Raw genomic sequence first — 26,290 nt, forward strand, 5'->3', positions numbered from 1 at the left:
GGCCTCCTGTGTTTGAGTATGTGATCCACAGCTGGTGGAACTGTTCAGGAAGGATTAGGAGATGTGGCCTCATTAAAGGCAGTGTATCACTGGAAGTGAGCTTTGAGGTTTCAAAAGACTAAAGTCATTCCCAGTGTCCCTCTCTACTTTGTCGTTGTGACTCAAGGTGTAAGCTCTCAGTTACTGCTCCAGAGACATGCCTGCCTGCCTGACATCATGCTTCCTGGCGTGACGCCATGGACTCTAACCCTAGGAAATTGTCTGTGGGCTACACACTGAAGGCTTTCTTTTATAAGGTGCCTTGGTCATGGTGTTTTTATCACAGCAACAGAAACTAAGTAACTAAGATAACCAGACCCCCTCCTGAGGCCACATGGCAGCAGCCAGCTGTCAGTCAAGCTATTAGCACACCCCAAGACATCATGTCAGATATTCTAAAGACCTTAGGAGTTATACGGTCAGAAGGCAGAGCTGAAGACCAAAGTTATGTGTCACCATATCACTGATGAAAATTTACCTTCTCTTGTATCAAAACTAACTCCAAGCTGTAAGTATTAGGAGACAGAAACAGTAGCTGGGCAGTGGTGGCGCACACCTGTAATCCCAGCACTTGGGAGGCAGAGGCAGGCGGATTTCTGACTTGAGGCCAGCCTGGTCTACAGAGTGAGTTCCAGGACAGCCAGGGCTACATAGAGAAACTCTGTCTCAAAAAAACCAAATCCAAAAAGCCAAAAGAGAGAGAGAGAGAGAGAGAGAGAGAGAGAGAGAGAGAGAGAGAGAGAGAGAGGAACACTGACATGCTACAAACCAAGCATAGTGGGGCAATGGCTCTGAGCCCCTCTGACAGATGTACAGACACAGAGGTGTGAGCTTATCTATACACACATACACATGTTTATTCAATGCTAGACATATACATATAAAGGCCTGAGTAGTGCCATAATGGTTATGCTGTCTGCTCCTAGGGAACAGGATGGGGTGTGACAAGTGCATCCTTGGGAGGCATCTGTTTTCCCCTGTATACACTTCAGAATTACAACTGTTATGAGTCACAGTATAGCCTCTGTAATTGGGATTTACAACGCTCTTACACCTTAACTCAGCTCTGCAACAAATAGTGAGGGGTCTTGTACAGGCTCAGCAGGTAGGGCCTTGCTAAGCCTCACCACCCAAGTTCAATCCAGAGATCTACATGGTAGAAGAACCAGACTTTTGCAAGTTGTCTTCTGACCTCCATGTGAGTGCCAGGGCATGTACACATAGAAATACTATTTAGAACCAGTACAGGAATGCCCATTAGCAACACAGATTTTAAAGATAAAATTAACAACAGTTCAAATACCCAATTAACAAGTATGATGATTTGTATATGCTTGGCCCACAGAGTGGCACTATTAGGAGGTGTGGTCTTGTTGGAATAGTTGTGTCACTGTGGGTATGGGCTTTAAACCCTCGCCCTAGCTGCCTGAAAACAGTCTTCTGTTTGCCTTCAGATGAAGATGTAGAAGTCTCAGCTCTTCCTGCACCACCAGTACACTGCTGTGCTCCAGCCTTGATGATACTGGACTGAACCTCTGAGCCTGTGAGCCAGCCCCAATTAAACGTCCTTACAAGAGTTGCCTTGGTCATGGCTTTTGTTCACAGCAAACTAAGTTCACCCTAAGACAGCGAGGAAACCACACACCCTCTGAGGCGTGTCTGCTGGGCCTTGACAGGAAGCAGGCTGCACACGCAGAAGGATCCCGGAGGAGGTGAGACGGCAGGATTCTGTAAGCTGTGTGGGTAGGGTTTAAAAGAGCTGTTGGGAGACTAGCAAGGGCAGGAGGCTGCTTTTCCTCTTCTGAAAGGGTGAGAAGAGAAAGCTGTGAACGAGCTGGTGGAGACAAGCTGGTGCCGGATGGAAGCAGGGGGATACATGGGACAACTTCCACCAAGAGGTGGCCAGCAGCCATGGGGGGACAAAGGTCTGACCTCTCCTGTTTACGCTTGGATCTGCAGTTCTGCCTTTTGCCAGATGATCCCAGATGGAAACCAGAGGGCAAGAAAGTGTGATTATGCAGTTCACAAAGGTCGGCCACTGCACACAGGAAGGTGGACAGAGCATCCTTGAGGGCCAGGGAGCAAATGCAGAGCATGACACCCGATCAGAGAGAATGTAGCAAAGGGTGTGCCCTAACACAGACCAGAGCCTAGACACACTGCTATCAGAAAGGATCTAGAGAGGGGGTGCACACGTAAAGCCTCACACTGGCAACAACAAATGGGGGTGCAGGGGTGTGGGGTGGAGAGATGACTCAGCAGTTAAGAGTACCCGATGCTCTTACAGAAGACCTGGGTTCAGCTCTCACAACCAACATGGTAGCTCACAACTGTCTGTAACAATTGTCCAGTCTCAGGGGAGCCAACATTCTCCTCTGGCCTCCAAGGGTTCCCACATATATATGGTGCACATAAACTCACACAGGTAGGCATACATGTACATGCACATAGATAGACAGACAGACAGACAGACACATCCATATACATACATACATACATCTTAAGAAATTAAGTAGGTTTGGAGGGGTATATTTCACAATCTATTCATATATTTATTTTCAGTCTTTATAAAAGTCAATATATGAAGTTTACAAAGGGAAACAGAAAGCAGAGACTCTGTAGGTCTTTTCTGTCTGTCTGTGTGGGTTTTCAGCCTGGGGTGTCCTTCTCTAGAAACCACCTTGTTTCCTGAGACGAGGTCTCTCACTGAACCGAGAGCTCATGAATCAGCTAGGTTGGCTAGCTGGCCAGCAGGTCCCGGAGCTGGGGTCGAGAGCATGAGTGCCAACACGCAGCAGTCCATGTGTGTGGTAGGGTCATTTCTGGTCCTTCCCCCCTCCCTCTTCCCTTCCCCCTACTCCCCATCCTCCCACCCCCACCCTTACCCCCTGCTTGCTCAGCAGTACCAGCTGAGCTGCCTCTTAGGTCCCAGAGACCTGATCCTCTAACAGCACAATGGATTCTGTGTCTTAACTAAAGAGAACTAAAGAACTAAAAATGTACAGAATGTTCAATCTATCTACCTACAAAACAGTGATTCTAAGGGGCTGTCCTCGGAGAGGGCGGAAGGGATGATTCCAGTGTACCCTCGATCACTGCAGCCAGGTGGTGGCTACAATCTTAGGCTTGCAGACACATGGCAGTCCATGAGTCGTCTAACAGACAGACCCCTTTATTAATTAAACAAGGAATTCAAGAGCAGCACTACTACAGGCACAACAAGAAACAGAGGCTCGGTAGCATGTGTGAGGCCCTGGGTTCCATTCCCAGCACCACAGAAACAAAGCGAAACCCAACACCTGTGTCCTGTATCCTACTGCTGTGGTCCTCTCAGGGGATGAGCTGGGCAGTGCGTGCGTGCGTGCGTGCGTGCGTGCGTGCGTGCGTGCGTGCGAGCATACACCCGAATGTGCACATGTGCTACCTACACCTGCACAGGCCTTCACATCTTTACCTACTGACAACCATCAGTTCACCCTGATACCTCCAATTCTAATACAAACCAAATGATTAATCCTAGTCTTTCCCTTTACAGATCATTTAGAAATCCTGTCAAAACCACTGGCTTCAACAGATTCCCTTCCCTGCTCTGTGACCCCTTGAACTCTCTGTGGGCTTCTGCTTCTCCCTCCCCTTCACCTACCTTGCTCAGCCCTAAAGCCTATGATTTGTTTAATTGAAATATTCAGAAAAGTGGGGAGGAAAAGAACTCTTCTGTCTCAGACTATTGTCCCAAGGGGATATATTTTTATTTTTGTTTATTTATTCATGTACTTATTGATTGATTGATTGATTGTTTTTCAAGACAGAGTTTCTCTGTGTAGCCCTGGATGTCCTGGAACTCACTCTGTAAGACCAGGCTGGCCTCGAACTCAGAAACCCACCTGCCTCTGCCTCCCAAGTGCTGGGATTACAAGGCGTGCACCACCACTGCCCAGCCCAAGGGGATGTCTTAATTGGCTATCATTTTTTTGACTGTCAGCTAGCTGTTTGGCAAATGCCCTGACTTCCCCCTCCAAGCCCCTCTTCCCTGAGCTGACATCACAGGTGACATAGAGCTCGGCCACTGCCATCTCCATCAGGGCAGCTGTGACGTCTGAAAGTGACCTTTAAGATAGGGCCCATTTGACTGACACTTTGTCTCGGAAGAAGTGGGTCCCGAAGATCACTGCACCCTAACCTAACTGGGCGATCCCAGCCTCCCCCTACACAGCCCTCTCGGCTGTGTGAGTCAGCGCTCGCTGCACTGGCCTTGTGGTCTTTGGAGGTGATGAGGGAGTACTCAAAAAGTGGAGACCCCATTTATGCAGCCACAGGGAAGTTATTATTCCACTCTGAGGTGGGGTGGGTGTTACAGGGGAACAATACTCCTGTAGGTAACCTCTCCCTCATTCGCTGGAAATGAGCCTAATAAACTCATTGATTCACCATGCTGGACTCTGGTGGAACTGTACTTTGGTCTGTGGTCAGCGCCTTATCAGGGATGGAGAGACAGTTGCTCACCTCTGGAAAGGTCCACATACCACAGGAGCTGCTCAGAAATCCTGTAACGATGCTCTACACACCCAACCCTCGTCAGACAAGCCTTAGGAACTTTACCTTCTGGCTATACCTGGAAGCCTCCACTCCACCCATCCCATTGAGGAGACTATATTGCCCTGTTCCCAGCCCACTATAATTTTCCGTTCTATAGCCTCATAGAAACCTGTGGCCTCCACCCCCACCATCCCAACTCTCACACACAATAGCCAATATGATTCCCTCCAGGCACAAACTCCCCACTCCCCTAGGCTACGTCCCCACGCAGTATTCCAGGCTCCCCTAGCGCTCTTCCCACCCGCATCACCCCAAGTCCCCTCCACAAGCCTCCTTTCCCAACAAGTAACTTGTTTGTAGTGTACCGTTCTCACCCGAGGTCAAGCTGAAACCTCTGCTTCCCCCTTGTTCTGGGATGGGGTCTCACTGTATAACCCTAGATGGGCCTCTTTTTAAAAAAAAAAAAAAAAAAGATTTCTTTTTATTTATATACTTGTGCTGTGGATGCTGGGAACCAATCTGCAGCCATGGCTGAAACTGTTTGGCCAGCCCCCTTCTCCAGCCACTACTCACTCTCCACTCTTATCTGAGAGTTGGATTTTTTACACGAGAGCTGTTACCTGCCTCACGTTTTAGGCAGAGGCTCGCTGCTGGATGCTCCCCGCCCGTGCAGCCTGTCCCTTTCACAGTGCGTTTACAGCTGGTAAGTATAATCACCTAGCATTTAGACTCTGGCTCACTCAGGCAGAGAAAATTGCTGTTTTGTATGCCACTATGCCCTGGTACGTGTTTAAAAACTCATCTGTGAAATGCCTGATGACTTAGTGGGTTACAGCATGCTTTAAAAGAGTCAGCCAGACCACTGAAAACTAGATTGCCTTAATGAGCCACAGGAAGAAAAGTTATACAAAAGTCTGGACTGGCTGAAAGAAACTGCACCCGATCCATTTCTGAAACAGTCCAGTTGATTATTCTCTGGACTAAGCACCCAGAATGGCAGTGCCAGTGCCGCAGACCCTTGGCTGTCAGCTAATAAGGACAGGAATGCCACCGTACAGAGCCACAAGGCACTTCTAGGGCAATCTCCTGCAGAAAATTTGTAAGCAAGCTAATTGGAAGTTATCACATACAATTTATTAGCCAGCTTCCCAAACCAGTTCCTGAGAAGTTTATCAGTTCCTAAACAGCAACAGCATTTTTGCTGAATATCTAAGCTATTCAGAATTTATTGCTTGACTGAGTAGATTTAAACAGTTAGTATATATGAAATTATTCTACTCAGAACTGTGTTTGTTTTAATCACAAGCAATAAAATAATTAATAGTGCTGAGGTTCACATAGCACTTACTGTGGACCAGACACTGCTCTAAGAGTTTTATCTGAGTAAATTTATTAGTTCTGCTTATCAGGTCTATGAATTTATCATCTGCAGTTCACAGTGAAGAAATCCAAGCACACAGCAATTCAAGATACTGCATAGCAGGACTCTAGTTCAGATGACCTGGCTCCACTCGGGCTGCAGCCCCTCTCTAGGTAAGGAGGGGGCAGAGCACAGGGTTCTGGGTTCAAATTCCCAGCACCAAAGACAGAAATAGGGAGATACTGACAGGAGCTGCATCAGAACAGGAACGGAGCCAAGCAGTAGCACATGCCTTTAACCCCAGCACTCAGGTGGCAGAGTTGATGGCCAACCTGATCCACATAGTGAGTTCCAGGCCAGCCAGGGCTACATAGTGAGACCGAGTTTCAAATAAACAGAGAGATCAAAGCAGTGAAGAGATGGTTCATACACGGGCTACGTAAAAACACTTCAAAGGAAGGGGAAAGAACAGGGAAGTCATGAAGGCAAATCACGGAAAGTACAGGGAAAAAAGCCAGGATCCAGCAAAGACCATTATCAAGATCAGCACGGAGATGTACCAAGAGCTCTCAAGGTGAGGCTTAGGTGCAGAGTGTTTCCAAGGCAGCGGGTACAGAGAGATGGGTTCCATCTCCAGCAAGAAGTCAGTCTCGCCTCCCCTCCCCCAAAATGGCTTTTTAAAAACAGGCACCAGGGGCAGAGGACAAAGAAAGAGCGTGGTGGGGGGGAGGGGGATACTATATGCAATTACCTTCAGGTTGCTATGGCCAAACGCCTGAGGGAAGCAAAGACAAGAAAGGCTGTCTTTCTCCTGTTCACGATTTCAGAGGCATCGGCCAGGGCCACCAGACCTCCATCTCTGGGTTTGCCGGCTTTAAGCAGGAAGGCTGGGCACTGCAGCGGAGTGTGGAGTGCTGTGGAGGTGATTCACTTAGGGAGTAGCAGGGTGGGCAGAGCAGTAACAGGAGCCACACTTCCTCCATCCAGGCCCCACCTTTCACAGCCCTACATCCCAACGGACTACTCACAACCTGAATCCAGCAATCCATAGTTGGTGGAGTGTGCTAGGCCTAATCCTCTTTGAACACTCTCACAGACACACCCAGAAATTCATTTTACTAACTAGGTCTTTCTCAGCTCAATCAAGTTGGTGATCTAGATTAACCATCACTAGCTATAAAACAATGAGGACATTATAGTCAAATCAGCAGGGGGTGGAGAGGATGGCACAAGGGACACAGAGCTGAGGGCAACACCAGAACCGATAAGAAGAAATATGGGAGAGAAAGTGGACTCGCCTGAGAATACAGTGAGGGTCAATAAAGGCTGCGACTGATTAAAGAAAAGATGAAACGCAGTCTGAAGGGCTCCCTGAACAAATCAAAACAAGCAGAAGTCACAAGAGGTACACACGGTCTGAGCAGCAACCAAGCAAACAGGTTAAGAGGTCACTGCTAGTCAAACTGGCCCCTCCAAACCTTATGGCGAAGGCATCAAGGACAGGCTGGAGATCAGCAAGGAGAATTCTCGTTTACAATGCACATCTGCGTTTTGTCTGCATGCATGTCTGTATACCATGTGCATGCCCAGTGCTGTGGGCATCAAGAGGGCCCTGGATCCTCTGGAATCCAAGCTACAGATGGTTGTGAGCCACCCTAAGGGCACTGGGAACCAAACCCAGGTCCCTGGGACTTCAGTCGGTGCTCGTATCACCTGAGTAACCTTTCCAGTCCCACCACCACCCCAGCCTACTCCCCTTCCCATTTCAACAAAGGGAATTTAAAATCCAAGAGCACCCTAAGTACCCAGCTACCTACTAGGACGGTTACAGATTTATCCATTAATTCCTAATTATGATTCATTTTTATACTAGTTATTCTTAAAAAACAAAACAACAGACATGTGCATGTGTGTGTGAATGATGAACTCAAGAGATGGAGAAGCTGGAAGACAACTAAGAGTCAGTTCCTCCTCTACCCTGTGGCCCAGGGACTGAGCTCAGAGCAGCAGCTGGTCTTCAAGGCCCGTACCTGCTGAGCAAGCTCACTGGTCCCACTCTTTACTTTGGGGGGGGGGGGGGGAGATTCAAGACAGGGTTTCTCTGTGTAGCCCTAGCTGTCCTGGAACTCACTCTGTAAACCAGGCTGGCCTTAAACTCAGAAGTCCTCCTGCCTCTGCCACCCAAGTGCTGGGAATAAAGTCATGCGCCACCACTGCCCGGCACACTCCTTACTTTTTAAAAGCACTTGAGATATCCTTCATAAATCATTCATAAATCATGTACTTGCCGGGCAGTGGTGGCGCACGCCTGTAGTCCTAGCACTGTGGGAGGCAGAGGCAGGCAGATTTCTGAGTTCGAGGCCAGCCTGGTCTACAGGGTGAGTTCCAGGACAGCCAGGGCTACACAGAGAAACCCTGTCTCGAAAAAACCAAATCCAAAAAAAAAAAAAAAAAAAAAACCAACCAAACGTAAATCATGTACTTTACCCATTGAGAGTAAGTAATTCAGGGGCTCGAGAGCTATGGCTAGGAATGCTGCCTGTGCAATCATGAGAACTTAAATTCCAACCCCTACAAAACAACAGGCATTGCCCCAAGTGCTTTTAACTCCAGCTCTTTAGAGGACGGGCATGTTACTGCATGTCTTTAATACCAGCACTCAGGAGGCAGAGGTACGGAGACGTCTTGAATTTGAGGCCAGCCTGGTCTATGTAGGGAATTACAGGACAGTTAGAACTATATAGTGAGACCCTGTCTCAAAAATAACTGATTTCTCGGGATCTATGGCCATCTTCTGGTCTCTGCATACATACATACACACACACACACACACACACACACACACACATACACTGGACTGAAGCTAGAAAGATGGTTCAGCAGTTAAGAGCAGTCTGCTATTCCAAAGGACCTGAGTTCAGTTCCCAGTACCCATGTTAGGTGGTTTACAACCTCCTGTAATTCTATTTACAGCAAATATGATGCCTCTGGCCTCCACAGATATCTTCACACACATGCACAAACTGATACATACATACATACATAATTAAAAAAAAAGAATTAAACATTTTAAAGAGTATATGATTGAGTGCCTCTTAAAATACTCACAAATGCTGGGCGTGGTGGCACGCACCTTGAATCTTAGCACTCACAAGGCAACGATAGGAGGGTCTCTGAGTTCAAGGCCAACCGATCTACAGAACAAGTTCCTGAGAGCCAGAGCTAGAGGGACACTCTGTCTCAAACAACAACAACAAAGAATACAACACTCATTGAGTTGTACAGACCACTATAGTCATTTCTCAGATGTGCTCACTGGTATAGAAAAGGCATCGCTTAGCTGACACCATCTTATGGAATCTCTTGTTGCTCCAGCTCTAATCCACTTTCCATCTTTAGGGATATGCCTGCCTATTCTTGAATTTCATAAAAACAAAATCATGCAATACGTGGGTATTTGTGGTTGGCCTCTACCAATTAACAACGAGTTTGAGGTTCTTGATTGCTGTGACACATATCAACGCCTATTGCTTTTTATTGCCAGGTAATACTCCCCTATATGGATGTACCGTATCATATCTACCTGTCCATCATGGTAGATATTTGAGGTCTTTCTTCTTTTGGTTTGAATAATGGTGCCACCAACATTCAACTATAAATTTTCACATAGACATAGCTTTCTAACTGTTCATGGAGATAGACTTTGGGGTAAATAGGCCTCAGAATGGTGTATGCCTGAGCCAGACATGAACTGTGTTTGACTAGGAAATGTCAGTGTTTTCCACAGTGATGCCCCCAGTACCAGCGCTGCAGAGTTCTAATCTCTCGACACCTGCCCCAACACAGCCTCCGAGTGAGTAGGAGCTGTTTCTCGCTGCTGTAGCATCTCGCTGCTGTGACATCTCGCTGCTGTAACATCTCGCTGCTGTAACATCTTGCTGCTGTAGCATCTTGCTGCTGTAACATCTCGCTGCTGTAACATCTCGCTGCTGTAGCATCGCTGCTGTAACATCTCGCTGCTGTAACATCTCGCTGCTGTAACATCTCGCTGCTGTAGCATCTCGCTGCTGTAACATCTCGCTGCTGTAACATCTCGCTGCTGTAACATCTCGCTGCTGTAACATCTCGCTGCTGTAACATCTCGCTGCTGTAACTTCTCGCTGCTATAACATCTCGCTGCTGTAGCATCTCGCTGCTGTAACTTCTCGCTGCTATAACATCTCGCTGCTGTAACATCTCGCTGCTGTAGCATCTTGCTGCTGTAACATCTCGCTGCTGTAACATCTCGCTGCTGTAACATCTCGCTGCTGTAGCATCTCGCTGCTGTAACTTCTCGCTGTAGCATCTTGCTGCTGTAACATCTCGCTGCTGTAACATCTCGCTGCTGTAGCATCTCGCTGCTGTAACTTCTCGCTGCTATAACATCTCGCTGCTGTAACATCTCGCTGCTGTAGCATCTTGCTGCTGTAACATCTCGCTGCTGTAACATCTCGCTGCTGTAACTTCTCGCTGCTATAACATCTCGCTGCTGTAGCATCTCGCTGCTGTAACATCTCGCTGCTGTAACATCTCGCTGCTGTAGCATCTCGCTGCTGGAGCCGCTGCTGGTTCCCGATGCTGCCACTGGTCCACCTGCAGTTCATTTACTTCTCACTAGGCAATCCCACAGCATTCCAGCTCTTTCAGTTAATGACCCTTATACTAAACTTTGCTGGTGGCTGGAGATGTGACTCAGAGTTTAAGAGCACTGGCTGTTCTTTCAGTTCCCAGCACTCACATGAAGGCTCACCTGTAACTCCAACTCCAGGAGATCTGACACTCTCTTCTGGCCTCTTTGGGCATCAGGCACATACATGTTCGCAGACATACACAAGAAATAAATATGATATAGGTAATCGATTTGCCTGTTCCAGTTGCCATGAGGGGTCTTTCTCCTCACTGGTCCCAGCCCCACAGTGACTTCCTGAACAGAAATTATAGAGTTTTTAAAACCAGGAACCAGGGGCCATGGCTCAGCGAGTGAAGGCACTTGTCAACCTCCTGAGTTCCATCCCCAGCGCTCACGCAGGGCAGAGAGCCAGGCTATCGGTACCTGAGTTCCCCCTACACACACAGAAGCAGGTAAAGAAGTGTAATTAAAAACTAACAACAGCCGGGCAGTGGTGGCGCGCGCCTTTAATCCTAGCACTTGGGAGGCAGAGGCAGGCGGATTTCTGAGTTCAAGGACAGCCTGGTCTACAGCATCAGTTCCAGGACAGCCAGGGCTACATAGGGAAACCCTGTCTTGAAAAAAAACCAAAAAAACAAAAAACCAAAAAACAAAACAAAAAAACTAACAACAACAAAGGAAACGGAAGAGTAAAGATGGAAAATATGTTATTGCCAATCACATTCTCAGGGTATGTTGGCCCAACACATTTAGACTATTATTTAAAACATTCTAGGAGGTACTGCAACTTTCTTGGTGACCCGACTATGTAGTTCTCAAGCATGAACTTTGTAGATGAGTCATGCTGCCGGATCAATAAGTTGAACACGGGCTGGAGAGATGGCTCAGCAATTAAGAGCACTGGCTGTTCTTCCCGGGGTCCCAAGTTCAATTCCCAGCATGGTAGCTTATAGCCATCTCTAAATCCAGTTCCTGGGATTCGATGCCCTCTTATGATCCACAGTGGAACCAGCCACAAATGCAGTGTACATGCATACATTATATACATACATGCAGGCAGGCAGGCACATACACATACTTGGAAAATAAAAGATAAAATAAATCTTTAAAAGCAGGGGTTGGGGAACAGGCCAAGGGAGGTGGCTCAGTGGCTAGACACTTATGATTAAGGCTTACAGCCTGACAACCTGAGTTAGATGCCCAGATCCTGCAGTGGAAGGGGAGGGAGAACCAACTCTCAAAGGTTGTCCTCTGAAGTGCGGACAGGTACCACAGTTATGCCCACTGGCCCACCGGCATTAACACACACACCCCACACATACACATGCAATCATAACATGCACTATACATTGCTCATGCTTGCTAGGAGTTAGGAAAGGCTGAAAGAAGGGGCTCGTGCCTGTAGCTGCACAGCTTTTTGGAGACTGGGAAGGATATGGGGAGCGAAAATCCACAGAAAGAAAATTTTTGGTTTTGCACAGGTGAATTCATCATCACTTTTACTGGAGGGAGCTGGGAGTCTTCAGAAAGAAGCTGTTAAGGTATGGTCTTAATATGTGTGTGTGTGTGTGTGTGTGTGTGTGTGTGTATGTATATACTGTTTGTCTCAGTGGTGTTCAGAGGAAAAAGTTGTATACATAATTTTTATTAGGAAAGGTGACTTCTACGAGAACAACCAGAAAGCTAAGTGGCCCGCCTGAAATAGAGGGGTAGGGGTCTTGTGGAAAGTCAGGCTGGGAAATGCAGTATGCCCAGAAAACAGGAAACCACACTATAGCTCAAAAGCAGCTGCTAACATATGTAACTGAAGGAACATGGCTGTGACCCCTACAGGCCAGTTCGCTGTTGCATGCAGATGCAGAACGTGTAACCCAGACTGGAAACATAGGTGAGGAGAAAAAGCACTCAGAGCCAAGGCTAGCTTGTCTCCAGTGAGAGAAAAACACTAGGGAAAACACAAGAGGGCCCATAAAGAGAATGCAATGCTCTCTGTCACAAACCCCAAACTGAAGCCATGGGACAGCCTCAGATTTAATGAGTCCCACTAGCCCTGCCGTTCTTGCATCTATATGTATAGATTTATTTTTAACTGTGTATCTGGGGGTGGGGTATGCACATGGGTGGGTGCGGGTGCTGGCAGAGGTCAGAAGCATCAGACAGATGCCCTGGAACTGGAGGTACACTTGATGTGAGTGCTGGGAACCAAACCTGGGTCCTCTCTAAGAACAGCCCTGACCATTCTACGCTTACATGTCCTGAACAGTCTATGGTTGTAAATGTGAGGGAGAAGCTCCTTCTGGCTCCTTCTCTAAGACCTGTATGTTTAAGCCTATGCAGTGGCTCCAGATTGTTTACACATACATCTTTTAAAACAAACAAAAAGCAAAAAAAGAAACAATAGTGGCCAGTCCTCGGGAGCCAGAGGCAGGCGGGTCTCTAGGAATCCAAGCGAGTCTCCTCTGTATAATGAATTCTGGGCCAGCCAGGGCTGCACAGAGAGCCTGCCTTAGAAGCACAGAGTGAGTGAAGACGAACCGCCGTGCCTCAGGATTGAGGACAGCCACGCTGGAAGCCTGCTATCTTATCAGGGCAAACAAAGCCATTATTTACCTGCGCAGGGATAACTGCTGCCAACCGCTGTGAAGCTGCTGAACAAACAAGGCTCAGACATTATGGGATGGCGGTAATTAATGGCCGTCGCTTCCAAGAGGTGATGCCTGGACTAGCCTGAGCCTGGGAAGCTGGTACCGTAACCCTGCAGGGGAATGCGAGCTTTCTCCGGCTGGCAGTAAGGGACCGCTACGGGATTATGTAGGGAAACATGCTCAAACCTCAACCCGAGGACACAGGACAGAACTGTGCCAAGACCAACATGTGGCCACCATAGTCTCACGGGCCACCTGCCTCCAAAGGGTGCATCTCCAGGGGTGCTCAAAGTGATCCAGCAAAACTCTGCCTTTGTAGAAATTCACCCAACCTTTCACTTCGCTGGCACTGTCTCCCGTGGTTCATTAGTGAGGGCTGCACAGGTGAGAGGTGGGACACGTCACTTCCTATTGTAACTGTCCATGCAGTAGTAAACGACACCGAGGTGGATGTGAGCGAGTGCGGAACAATCAGATGCACAAAGCAGGATCATCACCACATGTGACAGTGAATACGGGGACACCACAGACTTGGTCAGCCAGCATCCGGACAGCTTCTTACAAATCCCCGAGAACTTAGCTGGCGCTTATGCTGTCTTCCCTCCATGGGATTATTGGTTTTCCTAGTTTCCAGACCATGTGACCCACCTGATATGCCAGGAGTGCACACACCTGCCCTTCTAAGACAAAGCACCTGTCTCAGCAAAGGCTAGAGATTAGCTTTCTTCACAGGAAACCCGCTGGGTGCATCTGAGAGAAGATTTAGTTTATCAACCCTACCATTCTTGTTACTTTGTTAGCAGAAGCACATAAAAAACATCATATAAGCACTCTCAGCTTCACATACACATACTGAACACACCACACTACACACATACATACACACTCTATACACATCACACACACACACACACTACACTATACACACACCACACTACTACACACACACATATACACTATACACACATACACACACTCTATACACACACAACACACATACATTCTGTGTATACACACACACCACACATACCTAAACATCTCACACACACAAAAATACATACACATACACTCTATACACACCACACACACTATATATATATCAAACAGATACCAAACACTCTATACACACATACCACACATGTTCTGTATACACACATTCAATGCACACAAATATACACATCATACACTATCTACACACACAAATATACACACCACACACACTTTATATACACACACATCATACACACTACACACCACACACACACACACACACAGAAACAATTCTCAAAGTGTATTCCAAGGACCTGTGACCCCAGAACTTTTCAGGGACTCTATTTACACAATTACTCTAAGATACTATTCTTCGTTCACAGCCACTCTCTCATAAGTATGTGGCAAAGTGTCTTGGGACCACACAGTATGACATATAATACAACTGCTCTCACAACTATTGGAAAACATGCCTGTGTATTCTTGTGATCTAAAGTTTTCTTAATAGCTAATAACTTTTTAAAAATGATTTATTTGTGTGTGTGAGGAGGGAGAGAGAGATGGGGGGGTCAGGGGACAACCCAGTAAGCCATCTCACCATCCCTCTGGTAAATTTTAATGCATTCCCTATATCTAATACAGTAAATAATTAATCAGCAAAACTCATGGAGATGCACATCCTGTGGGAGTATTTAATAGTTTTAACTGTTAAGGAGATCCTGAAGCCAGCCCTCTCTGTGACACTTGGTTACAGGCTTTCACTAGTCTTGACTTTCTAAACAAAGGGGCTGGGCGATAACTCAGTGGGCGTGCACCTCCCGAGCACTGTAACCCCAGCAGTGGAGGGAGGGGGCAGGGAGAGATAGGTGGACTCCTGTACATCCTTGGGGCTCACCACCAATCAGCCTAGCCTAATCGCTAAGTTCCAGGTTAGTGATCTCTCTCTTTCTCTCTCTCTCTCTCTCACACACACACACACACACACACACACACACACACCCTACAATACAACACAACACACAAAACAAGAACAAACAAGCAAAAACAAGGTAATGATTTCTGAGGAACAACTAAAGCTGACCTTTGGCTTCCTGCACACACACAGGCATGAACTGAAGCACACATATATACACATACAATACACTTCAGGTAGGAAGTTGGCTCAGTGAGGAAAGCATTAGCCATGCAAGTGTAGAGACCTGAGTTCAAATCCCCTGAGCCCATGTGAAAGTGAGGCGCAGTAGCACACCAGCCTGGAATCCCAGTGCTCCTAGGTCAGCAAACCTGGCATAGCTGACAACAGACATCCTGTCTCAAACGGAATGAATGGTGAGGGTTGACATGTGAGGCTGTCCTCTGGCATCCACATGCCTGTACTCAAACACATGAACACATGCATGCACTCATAACACAAGGTTGGTAGGCATGGTGGCACACACCTTTAATGCCAACAGTTAGAGGGGGCAGAGTCAGGAAGATATTGTAAGTTCGAGGCCAGCCTGGTCTACAGAGTGAGTTCCAGGACAGCCAGGGCTACACAGAGAGATCCTGTCTTGAAACCACAACAATGCATATGAATATGCCACTTTATCATTATTTTCGAGAAAGCCTGACATGAAGGTAAGAGCGATGAACTGATACAGTGATCGGTACTGACAGGCAACAGATAAAGAGTCATCAGGACAAAATACAACAAACTCTGCAGGGTTCAGAAAGCAACTGATGCTCAGCAGGGACAGCTGGAGAGGAAGCTGACAGAAAAAAATCCAAATTAAACCCTAATTAAAAAAACAAAAAACAAAACTCTTCAGAAGGCAGAAGGAGAATAAAATCTCAAGGGAAAAGACGTCAGCAAGAACAGACAGAGCAAGAAGCCAAGGCGTTGGCACCCAGCATCATGTCACCATCGGTAGCTCACCGCGTGCTGCACATGAGGTCGCATCCCCGTGAGCAGTGGGAACGGAATCAGTGAGCACTCAAACACTGTTTTAATTGGTATGAGCCTCATATCAATTCTCTCTTCTTAATGTCAGAATAAATTCCCTTATGCCTAACGCTCCCATACAAGCTTCATCAATCACTGAAAAGACATTACCAAAAACAAAACAAAACATGAAGCAGGCGGTGGTTATCTTTGGTGAAGGGAACTTAAGGCAAATGATCACTACCACGGCTGACGTAATATGCATTAAATGTTAGGAACAGCAAAATCATAATTTTTATTGCAAGACATTCTTTATAGGACTGTGGGCATGGCTCAGCTGGTAAAATGCTTGCCACATAGCAGGACCTGAGCTGAATTCCTCAGGATCCATAAAAGCCAGACTGTACTAGTGTAAGCTTGTAATCCCAGCGATGGAGTCGGTGGCCAGTCAGCCTAGCTTACTCAGAGGGCCCTAGGTCAGGGAAAGACCACCTCTCAAAAGAAAGCAATGTGGACAGCTCCTAAGGAACAATATCCAGCTTCTTCATGCAGCCACAACATGTTCGTGCCTCCACCACACACATACACATTCATACCTACAAGAGAGACAGAGACTGACAGACAGTCAGTCAGTCAGTCAGTCAGAGATCCTTACACATCTAACAGCACAGGCCCAGGCCCTTTACCTTTTATTCTATGATGATCATCACAGTAACTGTGGAGGGTAACAAATTTTATCTCTAATTTTCAAATCTGGAAATCAGGAAGACACAAGAGGTTTGCAGCCCTCCCAAGGTCATACGTTAGAAACTGGCGAAGCTGACTGTACGCCAACAGCTCCACTGGCTCTTATCTGCGCTTCCGTAGGCCACGGACTGCACCTGGCACCTGACGGTATCAGCCTCTAGTATCCTTCCTCTCTCTTACCTCACTGTAATCTCATCTATAAATCTTTTATGACTAGTAGTAGGCTTGGGACTGTGGCTGTAAACCTCAGAGCTTTCTGCATCAAGATCATCACCCTCCTCTCTCCTCCCTCCTCCTTCCAGTGATCCTCCTGAAAGGCAAAGCTGATAATGTCATTTCCCACTGGCCAGTCCTTTCCTGGCCCCTAATCACCTTGAAGCTTTAGCTCAATCTTCTTGACTGACTCTTACTTCATTGCCCCACCGACTGAAGACATCCTGCACTCCTACCTTAAAGTGGCCTCAGGATGTAGCCATGTTCTTGGGTCTCTGGGCCTGGGGATACACTGTTTCCTGTGTGAAAAGCCCTCTAAACCCACATCCACCTAGCTAATGACTGCTGGTTAATAAAGACTTTAATTAGGTATTAATTTCTCTAAAAAGCCATAACTTAATTCTCAATCTGACACCTAGCCCCCTTAAGACAGCTACAAAACTCTCAGCTCAGCCCTGTTCTAAGGTGGCCAACCCTCCACCTTTGCCTGTTCCACATTCTATGTCTGGGAATCCGGAGAGGTGGCTGAGCAGATAAAAGTATTTACTGTGCAAGCTAAAGGGACCAAGTTCTATCCCCAGAACCTACATAAAAGTGGAGGAAGAGAATCAACCCACAAAATTATTCTCTGAGCTCCACACACACGCTATTGGCACCCCCCCATGCACACAAATAATAATATATATAAATAAAATTCTAAAATACTGTATTTCCTGCAGGACTTGAATACAGTTCTCAGTACCCAGACTAGGGAGCTGAAAAGCTCCTGTAGCTCCAGCTTCATGGACACTCTCATCTCTGCAGATACCTGTGTTCACACTCACACACACACACACAAACACACTCACACACACACACTCACACACACACACACACACACAGAATCACACACACAGAATCACAAATTTGTGAATAAGTTATGTTTGATGGCCATGTGGTATACGCCTGCTCAGCATCCAGGAAGAAGCAGAAGAATAAGAAGTTCAAATTTATCCTCAGCGATATAATGAATTATAGGACAGCCTGGACTAGAGACCCTGGGTTAAAAAAAAACAAAACAAAACAAACAAACAAGCAAACAAAAACGTGTCTGAGGCGTTGGAGAGATGGCTCAGCAGTTAAGAGCACACTGACTGCTCTTCCAGAGGTCCTGAGTTCAATTCCCAACAACCACATGGTGGCTCCCAACCACCAGTAATGGGGTCTGATGCCCGCTTCTGGAGTGAGTGAAGAGAGGGACAGTGTACTCACATACATAAAATAAATAAATAAATATTTAAAAACAAGCAAAAACTGTGTCTGAGCCAGGTATTATGGGTGGTTCAAGCCTATAATCCCTACAGGTAGACAAAGACAGGAACACAAAAAGGGTTTACAGAGCATTCACACTGTATCGGAGGCATAGTCACAGGTCTGGGGTTATATGTAAATACTAAACTCTCTTAGTAAGAGAGTTGCACATTCTCAGAGGTAGGTACACTCAGGGAGTCTAGGAAGTTACTCATGGGTACAGAGAGTTGATAGTACCACACCTGCTGGTTTAGCTTAGCAAGTCAGAGATGTATCATTCCAATCTGTAATGCTACAATGTTAGAGGCGAGGCCGCACCAAGCCATGTTTAAGGAATACAAGGCAATGACTGGAGAATCTGCTGGAGTGGCACAGAATGCCCAGCACAGCTCAATACCATGTACGTGTAAAAATAGAACACATACAGTAGCCGGATATGGTGGCACACACCTTTAATCCCAGCACTTGGGAGGCTCAGCATGAGCTCTCTTAGTCCGAGGCCAGTGTGGTCTACATACTGAGACTGTTTCGAAAAGGAAAAGACAGGACAAGACACTAGATGGGGATGTGGTTCAGTGGCACCACTCTTACCCAGCATGAACAAGATCCTGGGATTAAACTCCAGCACAAGAAATTAAAACAAAACAAAAAACTTGTTAAATGTCAGACAGGTGATGGTGACAGAGCCAAGACCCAAAGCCAGAAAGTCAGCTCTTCTGTCTCCCAAGTCAGAGCTCCAACCAACACTTAGCTTTATCAAAAGCAAGCCCAAGTACCAAGTTTAAAGCCTCATTTAAATCCAATTAAACCACTTAAATGCATCTTAAAGTTTTATACTCTTGACTTTTTTTTTTTTTAATTCTGGGACAAGGTCTCACATATGTAGCCCAGGCTATCCTTGAATTTGAGACTCCTGACTCTGCCTCCCCTTTCTGACTTCATAAATGAAAACACTTAAATATGATACTTACTATACTTATTATTTCTTCTTATTTGTTTGTTTGTTTTTACACAGGGTTTCATGTATACCAGGTTGGCTTCCTGGGACTTCGAACCCCTGCCTCTCTCCACCTGGATGCTAGGTTAATAGACATCCCATACTCTCAGTTCATAGTGATAGGCACTGACCCCACCCATAGCCCTGTGCACACCAGGCAAGTACTTCAGCAATTAAGCTACATCTTAGCTGTTACTTAATTTTGAGAGACGTCTGAGGCTAGCCTTAAACTCTAATCCTTCTGTCTCTGTTCTTGAGTGGGTAGTACAGGTGCGTACTTCCTAACATCTCAGAATGCTATAGCACTTGAGAGGTACAAACAGGAGGATTCTGAATTCAAAGTTATCCTCAGCTACATAGAGGATTTCAGGCCAGCCAGAGCTCCGTGAGACACTATCTCCAGACAAAACAGACTGCTAGCAAATAGTAATCCTCTAGGGAATGGCTGCATTATCATCGGGGTGTGATTTATTGCCCTTGTACTTCTAGCCTTGGCTTATGAGCATTTAAACAGGTTCTGATGGAGTATTGGCCCTGAACACACCCTTCTGTTTCTTGCTGATATCTATATACTTGCCTCTAGTGCCCGTCTGACTTACTCGCTCTGATCTTCAATGGTCTGTGATTTAATACAGATATGTAGTAGCTGTCAGTGCCAAAAAAAAAAAAAAAAAAAAAAGCTTTAACTCTTTGTGCATTAGTCATAAGCTAAGTCTGCTATTCCCCACCCTGCTTTAAAGTTAGGTAAGGCCACATGCCCCTCTCTGACCAGCGAGATACCCGAGAAGCAACAGAATGGAAGCTGTAAAAGCTGGTACCCACTTGACCACCCACTAGTTTCCAACTGGCTCCATCCCTGATTATGTGTGACAGTCAGAGCTCTCTGGGCACTCACGGTAAACGGGCTACGTGAACAGGAAGCCGACTTAGGTACTGTTAAGCCACCAAAATCTTTAGTTTTTTGTTTTTTTTTTTTAACTCTAAATTGCCCAAACCAATGCTTCAGATCTCTCAGTAAAGCAATCTCCCCTATGGTCAATTTACTTGCAGGTTTTTATGACAAATATTTTGACTGCACAAAGGATGTTTTTGTAGCTATCCTACTTCAAGACTATTTTCTTTTCTTTGAGGGGAGTGGAAGTGGAGAGACAAGATCCCATGTAGCCCAGGCTGGCCTCAAATTCCACAAACAGCTGAGGATCTTGAACTTTTTTGTTTTTAACTTTTGTCTCTCTTTTAGGTTTGTTTGCCCACCAGACAGCACCCACGTGGCACTCAGAGAATCAGTTCTTTTTTTTTTTTTTTCCTAACGTGGTTATTCCAGGAATCAAATCCCGGTCGTGAGGCCGACACCAAGTGCCTTTACCAGCACAGACAACAGATGGCTCCTCAGCACCTGGGCTTCCTGCCTCCACCTCCAGAACACTGGGATTGCGAGTATGTCCTACCATACCCTCTTTATGAAATGCAGGCATGGAACTCAGAGCCTCATAACTGCCTAGCAAACACTCAACCAACAGAGCCCCTCCCCCAGAGTCCCACCCACCCTTTTTCCTTTTAATTAGAATAGCTTTTGAGTATGCTGCAAGAGAGCAGTGACCAGTAATTACAGTGGGCAGGAGCAGTAGACAATAACTATAGTATTGCCTGTATCAAAATACTGTTTTGTACATAAAATGCATACACCAAGTACCTAACTATATAAAAACACTGTGCCAGACAACAGGGAAGACAGTCGTGTCTTTTCTTTTAAAGTAGGTCTAGCATTGTGAGAGGTAGTAGTGAGGCAAACAGGCAAACTTTGAAGCCTGCAGAGCTGAGGGGAAAGGAAGATTCTGAGTTCAAGTCCTCAGCTGTTTGAGGCTGACCTAGGCTGCCCGAGGTCTGGTCTAAAATGGAGGGTCAAGGGGGAGTTCAAGGCCAGCCTGGGTTAGACAAGATCTTGCCTCGAAAAAACACCAAACACACAAACAAAACCCACCCACACACCACACCCAAGAGAACCGAAGTCAAACAAATACAAATACAAAAGGCAGAGCCCCAGAATTACAGAGAGACAGCTCATCTAAGTGGAGGGAAAAATACAGAGGGCTTTACAGAGCAAGTTCCGTATGGAACGGTCATAAAACACGGGCCAGGGTAACAACAGAGCACTAAGGGCTCATTTAAGACATAAAAAGCCAACACATGCAAATACACAGAGTTCAAGAAACAAAACACAAAGCCACATGGATGAAGGGACCCAGAAAGGGCAATATATCAAAGGGTATGGCAATAACCTGCCGATGCCAGGCCGCCTCGGGCCTAACCAGAGCCCTGGAGGCCAGGGAATCGGCGTGCCTATCTGTGATGGTGGCTGAGGAGACATGTTAGGGGATTCTGGGGCAATTCCCAGAAATCCCAGGCCCCAACCTGTGTGATGACTGTAAGAGGTGAAAGAAATCTGTCAGCGCAGTGTGGTTGCAGACCTAGGACCTGTCTCTAAAAGCACGAAGCTAGTAAATGACAACAAGACACCACATGGACTCCAGCTCTGTGGTGGCGGAGCGAGGCAGCTGCAAAAGTGACATCCATCCAGGTGTCTTTCCTGCCAGGTCCTGGTCCTTATGATCATTGGTTTAGCCTTTGATCCTCATAGGACAAAGGTGCTTCTCTAACCTGCCTTTGGGTTGTTTTTGTTTAAGACAGGGTCACTAGTGGCCTAGGCTAGCCTCAAGCTCACTGTGTAGTTAGAGATGACCTTGAACTTCTCATCTTCCTGTCTCCACCTCCAAACTTGTTAGGATTATAGGCAAAGAGTATTGGAAAACATACAGGAGCCAGGCCTGGCTTTACGTGGTACAGAGGATCAAATCTAGGGCTCCCTGCATGCTAGACAAGGACCCTACCAACTGAACTGCATCCCCAACCTCCAACTTCTTTTGTATAACCTCATCTCCTTTTCTTTTTCTGCTGTGAAAGCCCTGGAGCCATACACACACACACACACACACACACACACACACACAGGCATTGAGTCCTCCTCTGCCATCTTCCTTCTGCATCCTGGATGTTCATTGGCTCAGTTCTCCTCCAGGCAGCCCTCCTACTCTTGGTAGTTCAACTCAAAAAACTTCAGTTCTGCCATGAAACCTTCCTTAAACACACTCGCTTCTCCTCTCGGAATTCTAGAGGCCATACCTTAAGTTCATCATTTGTGTGCTTCGTTCCCACAGCCTACACAGGTCTAGAGAACAGCTTCCATATTTGAATTGTCCGGTTCAGGGCACTCGCTCGCCTGGGGAGCAAGCTCTCCAGTCTCAAGGAACACAGTTGCTTTGTTTCATCATTAATAACTTACTTGTTAGGAACCACAGACATCAGATTTATGAAATGGAGCAACTAACACCATTTTATATTTCAAACTGTTACTTTTGAAAGTATATGAAATTCCCATTTGGTCATAAGGTTTTACTCCAATTTTTAATCCTCCAAACTTTCTTCTTTTCCTTTCTTCAGTATTTTGAGACTGGGTCATGCTATGTAGTTCTTGTTAACCAGGTACTGTTCTACGTAGCCCAGGCTAGCCTCTGAAGCAATCCTCCTGCTTCAGCTTCTGAGTGCTATTACAGGTGTATCCCTACCACCCTAGGCTCTGATTCCTCTGAGTCTTTTTTTTTTTTTTTTAAGATTTATTTATTTGTTATATGTAAGTACACTGTAGCTGTCTTCAGACACACCAGAGAGGGCGTCAGATTTCATTTTACAGATGGTTGTGAGCCACCATGTGGTTGCTGGGATTTGAACTCAGGACCTTAGGAAGAACAGTCAGTGTTCTTAACCGCTGAGCCATCTCACCAGCCCATCCTCTGAGTCTTTAATTCAAAGTTTAGGGACACAACTGGAATTGTCATGATGTCTACTATGCTACATGTCGAGAACCTATCTGATGGTTTTTCCCACCTTCATAGTCCATTATCTAGTAATAATTCAAAGGACCTCTCAGAGGTCCTTTCTGGGATAACAGTTGTTTCCCTTCATCGGTCACTCCCTGCCTGGGTTAATTACAGTGACTCAGTTTTACCACCTCCCTGTACTTGAGAGAAACAAACGAAAATGAAATTTATTGAGGAATCATAAAAATGGGTGCTACTATAAAAAAAGAGTCTAAACACATCTGTGGGATATCCTAACCAAATCTGTCATCCCAGCTAAGCTTTTCTCTCGCAAACAAAACCACTGGGAAGACAATGGGGAAACACTCCAGAAGAAAAGGTAGCGAGAAGAGAAGACGTACTTTGACAAACTGACCCGGTCGCTCCGAGGAGAATCTGGCCCCGGGGAAGGCAGAGATGACAACCGCTACTCTTGGTGACTCCCGCTAGGCTTTCCCCGGACTTTCTTGCGCTTGTCCCACAGCCGGTCCCGGGTGACCGTGACCCTCCTCTGTGCCCAGACTCGCGCGCCCTGGGGCACTGCACACAGGTGACCTCGGCGCGCTCGGCCCGGCTTGCACGGCCCTCCGCAGGCCTGGCCCCCACCCGGGCCCGGGCTTTGGTCCCCAGCGCGGCTCGGGCCGGTCTGGTCCGGGGGAGGGGCGCGGCGGCCGAGAGCTGCGTCGGGGACGCAGGGCAGGCCTTACCGCAGCGGAGAGGGAGGCCGGGGGCGGGTGGCGCCAGGGCGCACGCAGAGCGCGAAGGCAATTGCAGCGTGAATAGAGGGGACAGCCGAGGGGACCCCAGAGGGAGCCCAGGACGCGGCAGGCTGCACGGGCGCCGCCATGGTAGGGACGCAGCGGCAGGACCACCAATCCTGCGGTCCGCCTCGGCGGCCGCGCCGGGGGTCGGGCATCGGCAGCCAATGGACGCACCGGAACCGGGCGGGGCGCCGGGCAGACCAATGCGAGGCTTCGCCGCAGGGGTGGGCGGGCCCGGACCCAGAAAACCCAATGGAAGCCCGAGGCCGAGTGCACCCCCCTCCCCATCCCCGGCTGTTCTTGGGGCTTGGGAGGAGCGCCTCGTGGAGCTGCTGTGCGTGGGGCGGCCCGGCTGCGGTCAGGTCTCCTCTGGTTCTCAGAGGAAGTCTCCTGTCCTCACCGCTCTGCTGTCAGACCCGGCCGCTGGTGGTACCCACTAGAATGCCTCCCGAAGCCCTGCCCAATCCTGTGAGCGTAAGAGGCCAGCTAAGTTCAGGCTTGACCTCGTAGAAAGGTCGCAAATAGGCCACAAAGCCACCCCACATATCCACCAGTTCAGGAGGCCGTACCCTCGTCCTGCAGCTGAGTGCATTATCCTAAGCAGAATTTAATACAGAATTTCCCCAAAGAGGAGGTGGGGACATAACTTGCCACTCTCTGATGCCAATCCAAACACTGCACCTTATACAAGATATATGAGACATATGTTTCTGCTTTGGCAAAAAGAAAAGTCTTTGGCTATGGTCGGTCATGAACCCAGACTAGACTGCGCTGGCCAGGAACTGCCTAAGGCAGAGCCAAGTCTCAAGTTTAGCAAGCTCAAAGCCCCAGGCCATCCCCAGCACCAGAACAAAAACCACAGGCCAGTATTATAAGACTTGGGAAATTCCCATAGTTTTGTTTTTTTTTTTTTGAACTGGGAATTTTCTTATAATTACATAGGCCAAAAATGTTTTTGAATGATTGACTTGGCTAATCACAGTGGTGGTGGTATGTACTTAACTACTCTGTAAACTGAAGCAGGATTCAACATCTTCGTGGGTCCCAGTGTCTTTTTTGGGTTTTGATTTTTGTGTGTGTGTTTTAGTGTCTGCATGAATGCATGTTCTGGTGCCTGTGTATCCCAGAAGGCCTCAGAGCCCCTGGAACTGGAGTTACAGGCAGTTGCAAGCTACCAAGTGGATAGTGGCAACTAAACCTGAGTTCTCTGTAAAAGCAAGTATTCTTAATGGCTAAACCATCTCTCCATCCCACAGTGGGCCCACCTTTAGGGACAAAAAAGAAGAGAGGGCTGTCAGTGGATATAGCTTGGCAGTAGAGTGTTTGCCTCAAACATTCAAAGGCTTGAATTCAATCCTCAATTCCCACAGAGCTGGGATTACACCAGGCACAGATGATCTGGTCCTTCAGCAAGGCTGTGGTCTCGAGAATCCTGGGGAGGAACTAGGGGTTCCCCGGGAAGATGAAGTTTTCCTCTCTTCCAGGAAAGCTCAGCAATACTTAGCTTCCCCGGCCATTTTCCCCTGAAAATTCCTGAGTGAAGAATAGAGGGCAACCTTCTTTCCTCGGCTCCAAGGAGTTAGCTTTGAAAAAATATCTTTGAAACTCTTCTCTCTTTCCCCACAACCAATACTAAGTGTAGCTGCCAGGATGCAGGAATAGCACACACATTGTCTAGCATGGGGGCGGGGGTACAAAGCTGAGGCCAGCTCTAATACGGAGGCTGTGCAGAAGCCTTGCACCAGCTAGGATGACCTATTCTTGACAAAGACTGGGTCTTCCTCAAGCAAAGCACTCACCAACTACAGGCATTGCAGAGAGCAGCTTCTGCAATCCACGGGGAGAGAGTGTATCTCTTGCTTTTCAAACACCTAAAGTATACTCCCTCCTGGTTCCACATGAATGGAATTCTGATGCAGGTGCAAAGTAATTTGCATACCAGGATACTGATGACATCAGGAGGGGTTTAAGTGAAACCTCTCTTGAGTGGTCCAATCCTTTCCAGTGGTCCAATCCTTTCCGTTAACTTCTCTAGGAAAGGAGCCACAATGCGCTGGATGCCCACGGGCCTCAGCACTTGGCCCAACACAGAAGGTCGACACCCACCTCAGTGAACTTCCCAGTCCCAGAGCTTCCCAGTCCCTGCTCCACAGCCTGACCCTGGGCCACTTGGGCTCCATGGGGGGGGCAGACCACAGTCAATCC

At 47.2% G+C, this 26,290-nt stretch overlaps 1 protein-coding gene across 3 annotated transcripts in view; it reads right to left on the bottom strand.

Annotated features, from left to right (window-relative positions):
• St3gal3 (ST3 beta-galactoside alpha-2,3-sialyltransferase 3) overlaps positions 1-24,237 on the bottom strand; it is a 206,034-nt gene extending 181,797 nt beyond the window's left edge. For 2 of the 3 annotated variants that reach the window (XM_052177154.1, XM_052177151.1), the window contains exon 1: positions 23,687-24,237. The gene's annotated coding sequence lies outside the window, so the exon portion shown is untranslated. The remainder of the gene's footprint in view (positions 1-23,686) is intronic. The other variant, XM_052177152.1, reaches the window with a different exon arrangement.
• Between the last annotated feature and the right edge of the window lie 2,053 nt (positions 24,238-26,290).

This window comes from Apodemus sylvaticus, chromosome 3, assembly GCF_947179515.1.
Source record: "Apodemus sylvaticus chromosome 3, mApoSyl1.1, whole genome shotgun sequence".
Taxonomy (NCBI): Eukaryota; Metazoa; Chordata; class Mammalia; order Rodentia; family Muridae; genus Apodemus; species Apodemus sylvaticus.